Below are 15,603 nucleotides of genomic sequence, written 5' to 3'. Positions count from 1 at the left end.
AAATTGCTCAAGTGATATTGGCTGGGAAGCTGGTAGTCACATCTCTTCATGGAATTATCAATAATTAGAACATATAATGAAGTATTTTCCATGAAGTTCCAAAAATGTCCTTTTCTTTGAACACACAAATTTTAGCTTGTCTCCATTGTTATCAATTGGTAACAGAAATTACCAATTGGTGACAAACACAGTGTGACTGTAACAGGATTTGTTACAGTAACCAATAGTAACAGAGTGGAGGAAACTAAAGTTCTCTGTTGGCATATGGTAATTAGCAGTATTATGAGGGCTTCATCAGTGTCTTCCTGAGGACAAAAATATATCATGGGTAGTGAATACATTGATAAATACCAAGGGCCTACTCATAAAGTACACACTTTCTGAAATGATTTTGCTAATCTCTATTGCCTGTACACATTTAACTGAGCAGAGGCCGGGCATCTCTTCTGATTTTATAGTGTTTCTATGATAGCTCTTTCGATAAAGTTGAGGGGCCCTCTGGGAAATCTCAAGGATTGTTTTAGGTGTAAAGGACATCCTGGCATTTTACTTATTTATGTACTTACTCTAAAGTTTAGATATGATTCTTGGGAGGCAAAATCAAAAGTTCTTAAAAGACCCTTGTTTATTTGATCAAGAGAGTATCATGGATACCCGAAAAATAGTAGCTACCTAGTCAATGTGATGAAAATAGTTTGAAAGAGTAAGAATATAACAGAATTTTAGTGAAATGTAAGTCATTCATAAATGAAGTACTTTGTTCTTCAAATTTTTAATATAATGACAATTAATCATAATGTAAACACAAAGCACAGGATTATTCTGATAAAATACAGCATCTGTGCTAGCTAGGTGGGATCCAAAGAAAATAAAAAATATAAACCTGTACTGACTGTCCTTTGTTAAGCATTCTGACATCAACAGGAAAGCAAATCCTTGTTTTGACCTGATATAATACTTGGCAATAAATTTTCATGATTCACTGCTTCCTTTATTTTATTGATGTTTAATAAACATACCAAAACTGCATGAACTTATCAAAATTTTACATTTTAAGGTTTTCTCTCAAGATTCAGGCATTATAATCTAAGATAAATAAAACTTATTTTAAAACTCTTTTTGAATTTTTATTCTTGAGTTTTATCTTTTACTAGGATCCTTCATATTTTGGAATGAAGGGATACACTAGTGTCTCTGACAAGAAATAGCACATACACAGGTATATTTCCTGTGTCACTATTTGCCATTATTGGGGCAACCTATATGAGTGATCACTTTTCATTAAGGTAACTAACTTCATTTTCAAAGAAAAAACTGGGGTAGGGGATGATGTGTTACTTAACTGAAACTGTCATTTCTAAACGTTTTAGCAAACCAGCAAAAATGTTTCATGAATACATTTAACATTTTTTTCTACAGCCACATACATGCCTTTCAGACTTTGCTAAATGGATAAAATGTGAGCACACTCGTTAATAAGATTCAAAGACACACCAATTCCACAGGATATAAAAACAAGTAAAAGCATCTAAACTTAAATTAGTAATCAGTATTTATGTAGAAATTATTTAGATACCTAAGAATTATTTACTAAATCAGTGTAACATCAGTCATATGTTATTAGCTACCTATGGATCATAGAAGTTATCTTTAAACTATAGTACTAAAACTTATAATTATTATTGGTAAAAAAAGTTTGTTATATAGACTTTGTTCAATAAACTAAATCATGTTTTTAAATCTTAAGCATCATATAGGAGAATGTACATCTTATTTTACCATATCGTAAGTCAGAGAAAAGATATTTTTTCTTCTTAAGTTGCAGTTGATAACTGATTTGTTTGGTGGACCTTTGGCATGGGAACAGAACACATGCTAGAATTTCCAAGGAAAATGGGCATAATTCTATCATCAATTTACTACTTCCTTTATATAGCTCTGTATGATAATTCTTTGGCCAGCTTCAGTGTTTAAAGAAAACATTTGAAGATCTAGTAGATATATGGTTCTTAATCTGGACTCTGCAGGCTCTTTGACCATGGATATATGTGTGGGGTGTGTGTAGTAGTAGTGTTTGAAATATTTTTATACTTGAAATAATGACTGTACTTAACATGGTGTATTCACCAGAGATAAAGTTGCATGGGCTATTAAAATAATTTGTTTTGATAAGGAAAAGTATATAAAAAACACTGGATTAAAGGGAAAATATTAAAAGTTATTTATAGTCAAAAACTTTTAAAACAGAAATTAGTTGCTATCAAGTATCTTTAAAGGCAAACATGGGGCAAAACTCATTTTCTCTGCGTTATGAAAGTTAATATAACACAGAGTCCCTATGCAATATAAAAGAAGCCATGAGATGGTCCTTCATTTAAAGAACTGAAATCATACAGAGTTATATAAAGGAAGTAGTGAATTGATGACACAATTATACCCATTTTCCTTGGAACTCTAGCATTCATTCTGTTCCCATGCCAAAAGGTCCACCAATGAGCTGTCAGTCAACAGTTGAATCCATGCACTTCCTGGGACCATTACCTGACAATGAAATCTGCCTAGTGTCAGGCATGCCCAAGAATCCCTTACCTGGCTTATCCTGTGCTTCTTTATTGACAGCTCCAGAATGGAGTTTATTTCCTACATTTAATGGATTTGTCATAAACCTTAATTGAATCTTCCAGATAAAAGAAATTTCAGACAACTTCAATAGTCTAGCTTGTAGCCTTGCTAGATTTCTCAAGACCTGAATATCAATCTGGGCACTCAGAGGATGGGCTGGGATAATTGCAAATCATCCTTATCAGGCCCAAAGTATAAATCCTGTTTTGGTCTTTCTAAAGGTTCAGACTTATGATGTTAGGGAAGAGAAAATATTTCAGGAAAAAAAATGTACTTGGAGGATCAAGTATTCTAAGCATTTTTTCCCCTAAAGGAATATCAGATAATACTTAATTAATCAAAGTTACTATTGGGACATATACCCCTTAGGTAAACAGTGTTTGGAAATATAACCCAATTACTTTTTGAAATGGCAATAAATTTAAATTTGCTTTTATAAACATGATTTATAAATATAAATAATATAAATTATATATTTATATAATTTATATTTATATTTATAAATAATCAAGCATATAGTCAATATGCTATTTTTCCTAATCTTTTAAACCTTAACTTGGGCAGGAAGTTTGGAATTAACTACTATTGAAGCACATGCATACTTTTTATTACTTAGAAGCAAATATCTGATCAAATATTTTTATGAACAGAAAATTTTTTATTCATAATCAGGATTTAAAAATGCATTTCAAAGAGCTCTGTCTCTAAATACCAAATACAGTCTATTATTTCTTTTCTATGGCCAATATTTTTACTACTGAGTAAGAAGAAGAATAGAAGGAAACATCAGAGTTTATAAAATGATCAATTTTAGTAAAAGGCTTTGTTTAGTCAGTATTACAAATCTTGGGTATAATCAAATCAATTGTCTTTTTGACAGTTGTTTCTGAAGTGATATTATGCAAAGTCAAGATTTCTGGGGAATGGGAAAACATTATAGAACAATACTAGTTTTCTTGCAAACTAGAGGTGATTGATGTGGAAAATTGATACCTAAGGATATAGGGATATTTTGTCTTATTTACAACTTTCTGAATAGGCAATTTTATTTGTGCCCCTGTGCTTCAAACGAAACAGTGGTACAAAACATTCACTTTTGAGAACTTCCCTTGATGTTTTAAAAAATCCATATATCAAAGCTTCAGTACTTTTATATATGTTTGGAAATTAGATTCCTAACTCTGTAATTGATGTATCTCATTTCTGTCCTTGATCCTTCTTGGCTGATTAAGTTTCATTTTTATTTTTTTCTATATTCCTAGGAGTTCTTGAAGTTTTCTTTTTTTTAATAAACAAAGCTATCTGAAGATTTAAAAACTATGAATTAATAATACCTCTCTGCTTGCAAAGCTATCTTGACTCTCTTGCAAAAATTACCTTATTAGTTTCTATGATAAATTAATCACATGGTATTGTAATTACCTCTTTCATAACTGTTTCTCTAACTTGACTATGACTGTCTTAAGAGCAGATAACATGTTTTAAAATGTACATATATCAGCAGGAGCATGGTATCAGGTCCATAGAAAATGTTTTGTTTTTTAATTATTTGGACAAATAATTGGATGATGAGGAAGCAAGATTACTTATTGTTAGAAGGTTAGAACTATTTGTAGTTATTGCAGATTTGGGAATCAGAGTGGGCTAGATGAACATAGTGGAATGAATCCAGAAAAATGACATATCTCTAATTTTTAGGTTCTAAATTTTAATTTTCAAACAGAATAAATTATGACACATTTATAAACTTGAAGGATCTGAAACTGTAGGTAACAATGACATAATTAATTTTGAGCAATAATATTGAAAATTGATGCAATTTTTAACGTCCTGCCAGGATTAATTGGTCACACAAATCTGAAGCATAATGATTGTCATGTGCAAGAATAGTTAGGATGATATTGGAAACCAGTAATAGTTAACAGTGACTCAAAGAGGGTAATAAGGATATCTGTTACTTCTCATAATTGGAAGTCCAGAGGCATGATGGATTCTAGACATCAATGAGATCAAAAGGAATTTGTTTCGTTCAATCTTTTCATTGTGTTGTCACTAGTTAAAACTTTATCTGGGAGCTGGTTCTTTCTCTGAACGCTGATTTTTCTGAGGATCACAAAATACCTGCTATAATTTCAAGAGTCTATTCTAGACGTGATAATGTCCAAAAGAAGAGGTGTCTCATCTTTCCTTGGCTTCTATTATAAAGAACGAAAGTCTGAGATAATCAACTTTAAAGAAAAGCAAAAACAGTTTTAGATCTTTTAGTCCATGTTCAGTTAACCCATTTTGGGCCTCTGTTGGTGTAGTACATCATGGAGGAGCAAAGCTTCTCGCCTTCTGGCGGCTGAAAAGCAAAGAGAAGAATAAAGGGATTAGGATCCTAAAACCCTCTTCAAGGGCACATACCCAGTGACATGATTTGCTTTCACTGGGTCCCACCTCTTAAAGTTTCCATCACCTTCCCATACAGGGACCAAGAGTTCAGCATGTGGGCTTTTGGAGAAACTGAACTATATATATAGCAAGTTAACAAAACTCATAATTTGCACAGATTCATTAAAAACATTCTCAAGCAAAAACTGCATTTAGGCTTTTTTTTTTTTTTTTTTTCCCTGAAAGACCAGAGCATGGCTGGGAAGACTATATGATAATGAGTACTTGGTTTTGTTGCCTTCGTCTTGATTCCTGGCAGGGAACCTGCTGTATTGCTAGGCTTAGCTACACCCCCTGCTTGGAAACCAGCACTTTTACTCACCATGGCTTTTTGTCCCACCAGTTCAAGTACCAAAAGAATAAAAAGTAAATAAATAAAATAAATAAAGGCAAAGAACATCTTATTTTATGAAGAAAATAGTTTTAATATCTCAAATAATCACAAAAGTGTTCCAGGAACCCAAGGAGCTATAGATCACAGAGGGTACTGCTGGTATACAATATTCATTCTGCAATTGACTACATGATGCCTTCAAAATGTATTCAAAGGCTTTTAAACAATTCCTATATATTTTTGAAATTAAATTGACCTTGTGGGTTAAAAAAAAAAAAAAAAAGAGTTAAGCAGGCCAGGCGCAGTGGCACAGTGGCTCCAGAGGCTGAAGCAGGTTCAGGAGTTGAGAGACAGACTCAGCAATTTAGTGAGACCCTAAGCAACACAGCAAGATCCTGTCTCTAAATAAAATGTAAAAAAAAAAAAAAAAAAGGGGTTGGGGATGTGGCTCAGTGTTTAAGCACCCCTGAGTTTAATTCCTGGTAAAAAAAAAAAAAAAAAAAAAGATCTAAGAAAAATTTCCTGTAAATGCTCCAAAATATTTTCTCATATTTTATTGGCCAAGGTTGGATGACATACCCATTCCTAAAGCAAGAATTGGTCATGGCAATGGGGTTGGCTTGGTTCAGTGATTCTCAACCCTAGATAAAATTTAGAATCTTGGGGAAATTGGAATCTCTGGGTAAATCTGAGGCATCATATTTTTTAAAATCCCAAAGCTATTATAATAGTGAGGTTGAGACTAGGGATTTAGAAGTATATCTGAAGAAGACAGGTGACCATGATTGCTAGTTTCCTCCCTCAACTGTGAACTGAGACAAGGAAATTGCTCATTAGTATGCACTCTTTCCCCTAGCTTCCCTTGCGAATATCAGTATATGTGCAAGACAGCTGACCAGAATTAGAATCTGTGAACTGTGAAGATGATTGGATTGAACAAGAATTAAATCCAGGTCTTTGCTCATCTTAGCAAAAAATGCTAAATTGGACCAATCAGTCAAGGATAGCCCCAACAGATTTCCTAAAAATTTATGCTCTCTTCTCTACTTGACGTGTTGCAAGTTTTCAGGCCAAATCTTCAGATAATCTCATCAGTCCCTCTTGTCAGTCATGCATTCTCTTCAGTAGGAATGAGTACCTTACCTGGTTAGGTGTCAAAAACACATAAGCCACCCGAGGCTAATTTTATAATCTAAGCCTCATGTTACTTATCTATAAAACTGGTAGAGAAATGAAAGGTATAAATTTGTTTCAATAATTAGTTTATGGAAGAAAAGCACCTGGATAAAGTTCTCAGAAAATAAGCCAGTGATAATTATCTGACCTGCATTGCCAGTATTAACCCAAAGAACATATTTATGCATTGTTTCTCTTGATCCATTCTTACTAGAACACTTCTGTATGTCTATTATGTATGTCTCTTCATTTTTATACACTCACAAAATAAGAATTCAAATCATATTTAAATTATGAATTTCTCCATCAATCAATTTATTCACAAAATTTGCTATTCGTAAATTTATCTTGTAGTCTTTCTTTATGCTTTGGTTCCCTGATGAGACTTGAATGGATGATTTTTTTGTTTTGTTTCCCTTTGGTTAACTGTGCTTATAACCAACACATTCATTTTGCTCATTTTTTTTTCTTTTTCATTTAATGCTTTATTACCTTTTGCCTGAATGGAGTATTTTCAAATTGACCTAATGGTTCATTTTCATGATATATTCTAAGAGGTTTCAATGCTAAAAAGTTGGCTGCACTTTTATCAATGCAAAAATGATAAATGTGACCATTTGGAAAACTTGCAAAACACAGGAATGCCATTTCCCAGCGACTGTTTTCACTGTCCCCCACAGTGTCCAGTGCCTGGAATGCTGAGCTCCTTTCATTCTGCAGAGTCCTCTGTGCTCTCTTAATCTGATCCTTGACAGGCCACACCCTCTTCCTTTACTAATGACCTCCTTCTTCACCTGTCTTCCTGCTAGCTGTCCCTTCTCATCTTCCCTTCTGTTTCCTGGTTTACCTACCTTTCCTGACCTCTTACTTTAGATGAGGCATCCCTTCTTGCTGATTTCTGCATCCTTCGTTTCACTGCCATATGATCACACCACACATGAGTGCCTCACTGTCCCCTTTTCTGGAATCCATACTAAGGACATTGGTGTGGCTTGGCACAGAGCCTAGTGTAGGCACATTCTTACACTAAGGAAAGCTGTTTCCTCTAATGACTGCATATGTACAATGTAGGTCTATAGGATTAAGGGTAGATTATCACGTATCTTTATAATATTCTATTGCTTACAGATTTATTTACCTAAGATCCCTCCAACAGCACATATCCAACTGATTTTATTGGAAAAATTTTTTTTCCATGTCTGTGACAAAATTTACACTTCTGTTGTGTTCCTAATACAACTTGTAGGTCTTCTTTCATTTAGGAGGCATCTCTATCTAGCCCCTTTCCCAGTGGTGGAATCACATTGCTTCCTTTTTCAGCACTTCTAATATAATCCCAGCCTAATTTGGGGAAGATTTATCTTGCATTTCCCTGCTGAATGATGTCATCTGAGCCTGTTTCTGTGAGATGTGTTAACTTCATTTTGAGATTTCAAGTGAAGAGTTTGAATCCTCTGCACTGGAACTAGCAGTATGACCTTAGAATACTTTAGCCAGTTTTTAATGCCTTGTCTTTTCTCTGTTCTTTTTTTGCTAAAGGCATATGGGTTTTACAAACATATGGGGCCTTTGAACATAATCATCCCAGTGAGAATTCTCTGAGATGTACTTGAGATGTGATCATTTTGGATTAATAAAATAGTATCTTCTTTGCTACTGTCTTAAAAATATATTTTACTATCAGAATTATACTTGTGTTTTAAAAGATTATTTTTAGTTGTAGATGGATCCAATGCCTTTATTTTATTGATTTATTTTTATGCAGTGCTGAGGTTCAAATCCAGTGCCTCACTTGTCCTAGGCCAGCACTCAATCACTGAGCCAAAACCCCAGCCCTAGAATTTCACTTTTATTCAAAGGATATTGTTGACTTATTTCCATATTTTTTTTCAATGTATGTTCTAGCTTTAAAGTTTATTCTATCTAATTTCTGTAATAGGACATTATCATATTCAAAATAATCTTATAATTCCTGGCTCTTAGAATATTAGAATTGGGAAAAGGAGGGTTGCAAGAGTAAACCATCCTTCAAGTATATTATTTGGATTGTAGAATAATAAAGTTGGTGAATAAAGAAAGTGAATTTGGGAGTGTAAGTTCTTAGGGAAGTACCGGTATAGAGGGAAGTACCTGGTATAAAGGGAAGTACCTGTTTAAAGGGTCTTGTGAAATTCCATTTACTAAATTAAATGACTTGGTTAGAAATATCACCAATTAGATGAAAAGGATGGCCAATATTACATGTTGAAGTAATTAGATTGCCGTTAGTAGAAAGGTTCAGCTTGGTATCATTATCACTGTTTTGGAATGTCATGGAAATGAAAAAAGAAAAACAATAAAAACTCTGTGTAATTGAATAATAGAAAATATCATTAAAGTCTTGAAATTTTATGAAGTTTAGACAGTTATAAATGTGATCACTGTATTAGTTTTTGTTGTTGTTGTTGTTGTTGTTGTTGTGACCAAAATACCTGACAAGAACAACCTGGAGGACAAAAGATTTATTTTGATCAACAGTTTCAGAGGATTTAGTCCATGATTTATAGGTTCCAAGGCAGAAGAAACATGTAGAAGGGTGTGGCAGAGGAAAGTTGTTAAGCTCTTGGCAGCCAAGAAAGGGGTGAGGGACAGATATTATCCCCAAGGCCACGTTCTCAGTGACCTACTTCCTTCTGCCTGACTCTATCTGCCTACAATTTAGTCCATTCAAATTATTCATCTGTTGAATGGATTTATCCTCAGATAAAGTTTTAGCCCTCATAATCAAGTCATTTCCTAAAAGCCTTACCTCTGAACCTTTGTTGCACTGGGCACAAAATCTTTTTTTTTTTTTTTTTAAGAGAGAGAGAGAGAAGGTGGGGAGGGAGGGAGAATTTTTTAATATTTATTTTTCAGTTTTCAATGGACACTGCATCTTTATTTTTTTATTTTTATGTGGTGCTGAGGATTGAACCCAGCGCCCCGCGCTATGCCAGGCAAGCACGTTACCACTTGAGCCACATCCCCAGCCCACAAAATCTTTAATACACAAGCTTTCCAGATCCAAGCCAAGTACTCACAGAACAACAGAGCAAAAGCTAATTAGAAAAATAAAAATGGAAAGGATGATTTTAAAATGGAAAGGATAGAATTGTTACATCCACAAATGATAATTTAAAAAACAGTAAAACCAATACTTGAAATATTTCTTCTTTTATGCTTCATATTCTTCGTGGCTACACTAGGAACATGCCATAGTCCTACCATCTTTCCTCCTTCCTCTAATCAGAGAAACTGTCTGTTCTGGAGACTTTATTCAACACATGTGGGTGACAGCTTACTCTCAAGATCTGCAAAACCAGGTCAAATGTTTGTTGCTGTATCTCCATCTAATAACAGAGCACACTTTCTTTTAGTATTCTGTCTTTATACGAAACCAAAACTAGAAAACCTTTAAAATGCTCTTATATTTTCTCTCTTAAGTTCTCCCCTCCCCACAACATATTTATTTCTATAAAGTGTCTTATAGGACTGAAACTAAATAAGCTTAGAATTTTTTTTCTTTTCCATGTTTTCTCATGTCCAATTCATTCATCTAATGGGTCCTCTTCTTCCACAGTATATTTTTCTCATCAGTCATATTCTCAGTTTCATAGCAAACTAACATTGCCTCTGTAAATAGTTTTCTATCAGTTTCCCTACTCTAGGTTGCTATTAGTCCCTTTAATTTTTCTTCATGTTTTGCATCTTACTATCCTGTTCTCCAGAATATGTGGTGGGCACCTTTGTTTCAGTCTAGTGTTTTGTTTTATTTGCCTTTTTTTGGGGGGGGGGACTATTTATTTTCTAATACTATTGAAATGACTAAAAGTCTCATGTTCCTTTGTGAATGTGTGTTAAAATTACTGTCAGTGATGTAACAGAAATGACTTCGAGGAATTTGTAAGAAGTTCATTGAAGATAGGCTTGTGGCAAATTAAGTGCAATTTAGCCTATGATTAAATTGAGGTAAAGACCTAGAGAAAGTATCTGGGCTTCCACAAGAAAGCACAGTGAACCCCTAAACCAGACCAAGAAAGGCTGGAAATAAGGAGTCAGAGAAGCAGGAAGAAAACCAAAAGCTTGGAGAATTTACTGGAATCTAATTCATGGTGATAGGAAGGGAGACCGTTCACTCTGAAGCTTTGTTTGGTAGTGAAGGCGGGACTGTAAGACTGGAGCTACTATAATGAGTCAGGAGTAAGGGCAGATGAGGCAGTTAGCGAGAGGAGGTTCTCCACCAGCCCGCTTCATGCTGCGGTCACAGCCACTGGACTCTCCTTTATGGTCCATCAACCATAACTGGGGTAATATGGCCCCACAGAGCTGCAAGAGAGGCTAGAAAACAAACTTGTCCTCTTTTCAGCCACTGTAGCAGTAGTGACAAAGGGAAGCTGTGTTAAACAACTGGCAATGTCCTCACAGAAATCCAGAGTAAAGCAAAAATAGTGAAGGAAATTGGAAAGTTTATCCAGGAGCTAACCCCAATAAAACCACTCACCTCAGAAAGATTTAGAAGATTTGGTTCCTCCTACTACATAACTTATGGAACTAAGATAATTCCAACATATATCAACATCTTCTAAAATATGAAAATTTATGAAGACTAAAAATTTAAAAATAAAATATCAAATGAAATTTAACTGTATATTCAGGACATACTCTAATGAAATCAATTGAGAGTTCAGTAGTATGTGATACTGTGGTCCAAATGTATTTCTGCAAACTTTTTCTAAGGACTGCGAAGTAGACTTGAATAAATGTGAGGAGTGTAAAATATCTAGAATTCATTTAACTGTGCTCTGACATTGTTTTATTTTATTTTTTAAAGACAGAGTGAGGGGAGAGAGGGAGAGAGAGAGAGAGAGAATTTTTTAATATTTTTTTTTTTAGTTTTCTGCGGACACAACATCTTTGTTTGTATGTGGTGCTGAGGATTGAACCTGGGCCTCATGCATGCCAGACGATTGTGCTACTGCTTGAGCCACATCCTCAGCCCTCTGACATTGTTTTAAACATTTCCTTACATGTCAGTACTTAAGGAAGAGCAAATATTTGCTGAGTGTTTTCTTTGTATTGGAGACCTCACAGACACAATATGATTCAACCTTAGTATTTCTCAAGATGAGCATTATCCTGTCTCCTTTTTCACAGATGAGAGAAGTGAAAGGTTTTTTGTTTGTTTCTTTAGTTGTTTATTTATTTGTGATTAGCCTTAGCTTAAGCAGCCTTTGTCAGGTCTTGGATTTGATATTTTCATCTTTAGAAATCACTGTTCCAAGTTTGTTAATGTCTCCTGGGAGCTGCAGAAGTCGTGAACTAGGAGAGACCCAGGACCTTGTTATTCATGTCACGTGATCACCTACATTTGTGCCAGTTCCTCTTCCTGCTGCAGACTTATGGGGTGGGCATGTAACAGGACTGCATGTAATAGATTCTACCGCAGCTGAGGAACACTGAGATTTGTAACCCACCGCTTTTATACCAACAGGAAGGAGGCCTGCTCTTCCTCAGAAGTGTGGAGAGGAAGATGTTATTTCATCTCTCAGAATTACCAGCTGCATAACAAACACTGAGTGATGGATTGAGTGAAAATGCACTTAAGGCCTTCTATCTTGGCATCAGAAGACATCCAAAAGAGCAAACAATTCAAGCACTGCTATCTCTTTCCAAAATCTAAGTTTACTTTCCTAAAGTTTTAGCAATCTTAATTCTTGAACTAATATTTTAATTGCTTGTGGTAAAAATGATTATTGTTTAAAAAGTTGATGTTCTTAAATTAAAAAAATAAAAGTCTTGCTTTTTTCTAGATTTAATTATATTGCTTGCCTACATTGATTTATAAAATCAAGGGATGGTTAAAATATTCAGAAAACAAAAGTATTTTGAAATAGAGTTGACATTTTTAGAATCTCAATGTAAAAGATACATCTAGGTTATCATTTCAAGGAAAAGAAAATATTTTTTTAAAAATGCAGTGATGTGCAAAACCCAGATCAATGACCATATATCATATGACATTTAAGAATAAGTGGGCATGTGACATTGTATAGATTTAGCATAATTCACTTTTCAGATAGAGGATGTATTTATATCAGTAAGTAATATACTTGACACCTTTCTTAATTTTATGTCCAAAAAACTCTTCCAAACCAATTTTTTTTCAGATTTTCTGTTATTTTAACTTTTAAAAACCTGAGTAGGAAGGAATGAGCAATGAGAGAGTTGATCAATGGCTACTAAGTTATCATTAACTAGAAGTAAAAAGTTCTGGTGTTCTATTGCATAGTAGGATGACTATAGATAATGATAATGCACATACACTTCAAGAAACTAGAAGGAAGGCTCTTGAAAGTTATTGCCTTAAAGAAATCATAAAGTTTGAGGAGATAGATGCATGTAACCTGACTTAAACATTATATAATGTACACATGCATTAAAATACAGAACACTTTGTAAATATATACAATTTTTGTATATATCAGTTAGATTTTTTATTAATTAAAGTAGCTGTTTCCTTCCACTTGAAAGTGACAGATTGCAACTCAGAGAACTAGTCTTGCCAGTAAAATGAAAACTATATAAAATAGAACTCAGCTAAGATTTACTCAAATGATCTGTTATTATTTGTAATCAAGTGAACTAAGAAAGGTGATATGTTTAAACATACCTTTGATCCATGTTTTCTAACTGCTTTTGGCAAATTCCTCATTGGAAAGTTTCTTAGAAACAAGAGTGCTTAGTTTGACACTTCCTTCTTTCAGCATTGTATGAGAAGTTGGAACATCTGTCCTGCTGTTGGATCCAGCACCTGTCTTATGACTTATTTTGTCTGCTTAAATAAGCCTCTTTGCTGAGGCAGAAGTAGGCTTATCATGTCTATTCTGTGACTAACATTAGTCCTTTACCTAATCTTCACTTTCTAGCTGCTGACTCTTGATAGCTCGGGTAACAACTCTAATGTAATTTCTGAGTTGCTGCTTGCATTTAATAGGTATTAAATTAAATGTGCAATTGGTCGACTGGAGATAAAAGTATCATCGGGCTTTTGGCAAAAAAGCTGAAACATATATTACATTCCAATGGGAAAACCATTAGCTTTAATAACTGAATATGAATTGTTGGCATTTATTATCCTTGTCAGTATGCTAATGCTCATTAGATTTTTAATGAGAGGATGGCAATAAAAACATGGCATAGAGTTAAAAATGGATATTAATTAGGGTAGTAAAATGTCCTTATTTATGTAGTTGTGAAGAGGAAAGCTGGTAATTGAAGAAACACTGATAATAGAAACATTTCCTCACTGCATTGATTTCCTCCTCTTACCTCTACTCTTAAAATACTATGCAAACAGAGGAATGGGGGTGGGGGGAAGGTTAAGTTATAACCACGTAATGGTAAATCTTCATGACAAGCCCCTTGTGATGGTCAGGTATATATATATGATGCCAGACAATACAGATTTTAGGTATAATAAAGCACTGATAATTTTATAAATGAGAAAATAGACATAAATTACCAGGTTGAAAAGCATAGCTTTAGGGCAGTAAAATAATAATGAATGAGAGTTATGATGCTTTAAATTCTGACTTTACCACTCACTGGCCACATAACACAAACTCTCTGAACTTCAACTTCTTTATCAGGAAAACAAGAATTAAGGTTAAATGCAATTCTCCATGTAAAGCATTTAGCATATTTCCTATCACATGGTAGGGAAGGCCAAATGATCTGTTGTTATTTGTAATCAAGTGAACTAAGAAAGGTGATGTATTTAAACATGCCTTTGATCCATGTTTTGCTTTTGACAAATTCTTTCATTGTGCCGATTTTGCTAAACCTTTGGACCCCAGGCATCCACATTTCCTGCATCTCTCTTCAATGTTTCTTTAAGTAAATCAAACTTCATGACCTTTATCAGGAGCCATACCTCAGAGTTTGTGCCAGGTGTATGGGATGCCCCAATAAATGAGAAATAGCCTCTGCCTTCAAGGAGATAATTAGACCAACTATTAGCAAATTCAGTAATTTGGGTTTTGTTCAGTTTTTACTGAAAACTAAGACATATTCTTTAAATAAAAAGTATCTTTTAAACAAAAGCATTTTTAAAAATTCTCTTTTAAAAAGTCTTTTTAAATAAAAATATCTGTCATTATTGTCCTTCTATAAAATAAATATACAAATGTGTATAAGTTCTATACACTCATATTTCCAAAAAATTGACCAAAATCATTTATCTTTTGACTTATGGCATATTTCAAGAAGACAAATGTTTAAAAAAAACCAGTATGTTCTTATTCTTTATAATGGATAGATGAATTGGGGAAATGAATGCATATATAGCATTCCTTGTTTATAGATATAACCTCTACTAAATATTTTTTGTTCTAATTATTTATACATGATAGTAGAATGCATTTTGACATGTACCTAAATGTATAACTTCTCATTCTTGTACAAGATCTAGAATCACACAGGTTGTGTAAAAATCGTATATGCATATACGGTAACAATGTCTGATTCATTGTACCAGGCTTTATACCTCCCTCCCTTCCCTTCACTTCCCTCTGTCTAATGCAAAGTACCTCTATTTTTCCCTAGCTCCTCCCTCCTTATTATGAATTAGCATCTGCATTATCAGAGAAAACATTAAGCTTTGGTGTTTTATGGATTGGTTTATTTTGCTTAGCATGATGTTCTCTAGCTCCATCCATTTACCTGCAAATGCCATAATTTCATTTTTTTAAGACTGAGTAATATTCCATTGTGTATATGTGCCACAGTTTCTTTTATTTCTTTTTATTTTTATTTATATATGACAACAGAATGCATTACATTTTTATTACATATATAGAGCACGATTTTTCATATCTCTGGTTGTATACATATACACCAATTCATGTCTTCATACCTGTACTTTGGATAATAATGATCATCACATTCCACCATCATTAATAACCCCATGCCCCTCCCTTCCCTTCCTACCCTTCTGCCCTATCCAGAGTTCATCTATTCCT

The 15,603-nt window shown here is 34.0% G+C and overlaps 1 long non-coding RNA gene across 1 annotated transcript in view; it reads left to right on the top strand.

Annotated features, from left to right (window-relative positions):
* LOC144377549 (uncharacterized) overlaps nucleotides 1–12,399 on the top strand; it is an 87,001-nt gene extending 74,602 nt beyond the window's left edge. The window contains exon 2 of the long non-coding RNA XR_013438544.1: nucleotides 12,075–12,399. This is a non-coding gene — a long non-coding RNA (uncharacterized LOC144377549). The remainder of the gene's footprint in view (nucleotides 1–12,074) is intronic.
* Nucleotides 12,400–15,603: the final 3,204 nt, after the last annotated feature.

Source organism: Ictidomys tridecemlineatus, chromosome 5 (genome assembly GCF_052094955.1).
Source record: "Ictidomys tridecemlineatus isolate mIctTri1 chromosome 5, mIctTri1.hap1, whole genome shotgun sequence".
Lineage (NCBI taxonomy): Eukaryota > Metazoa > Chordata > Mammalia > Rodentia > Sciuridae > Ictidomys > Ictidomys tridecemlineatus.
Note: the sequence above shows the minus strand (reverse complement) of the source record. Positions and strands in the feature narration are given on the sequence as shown.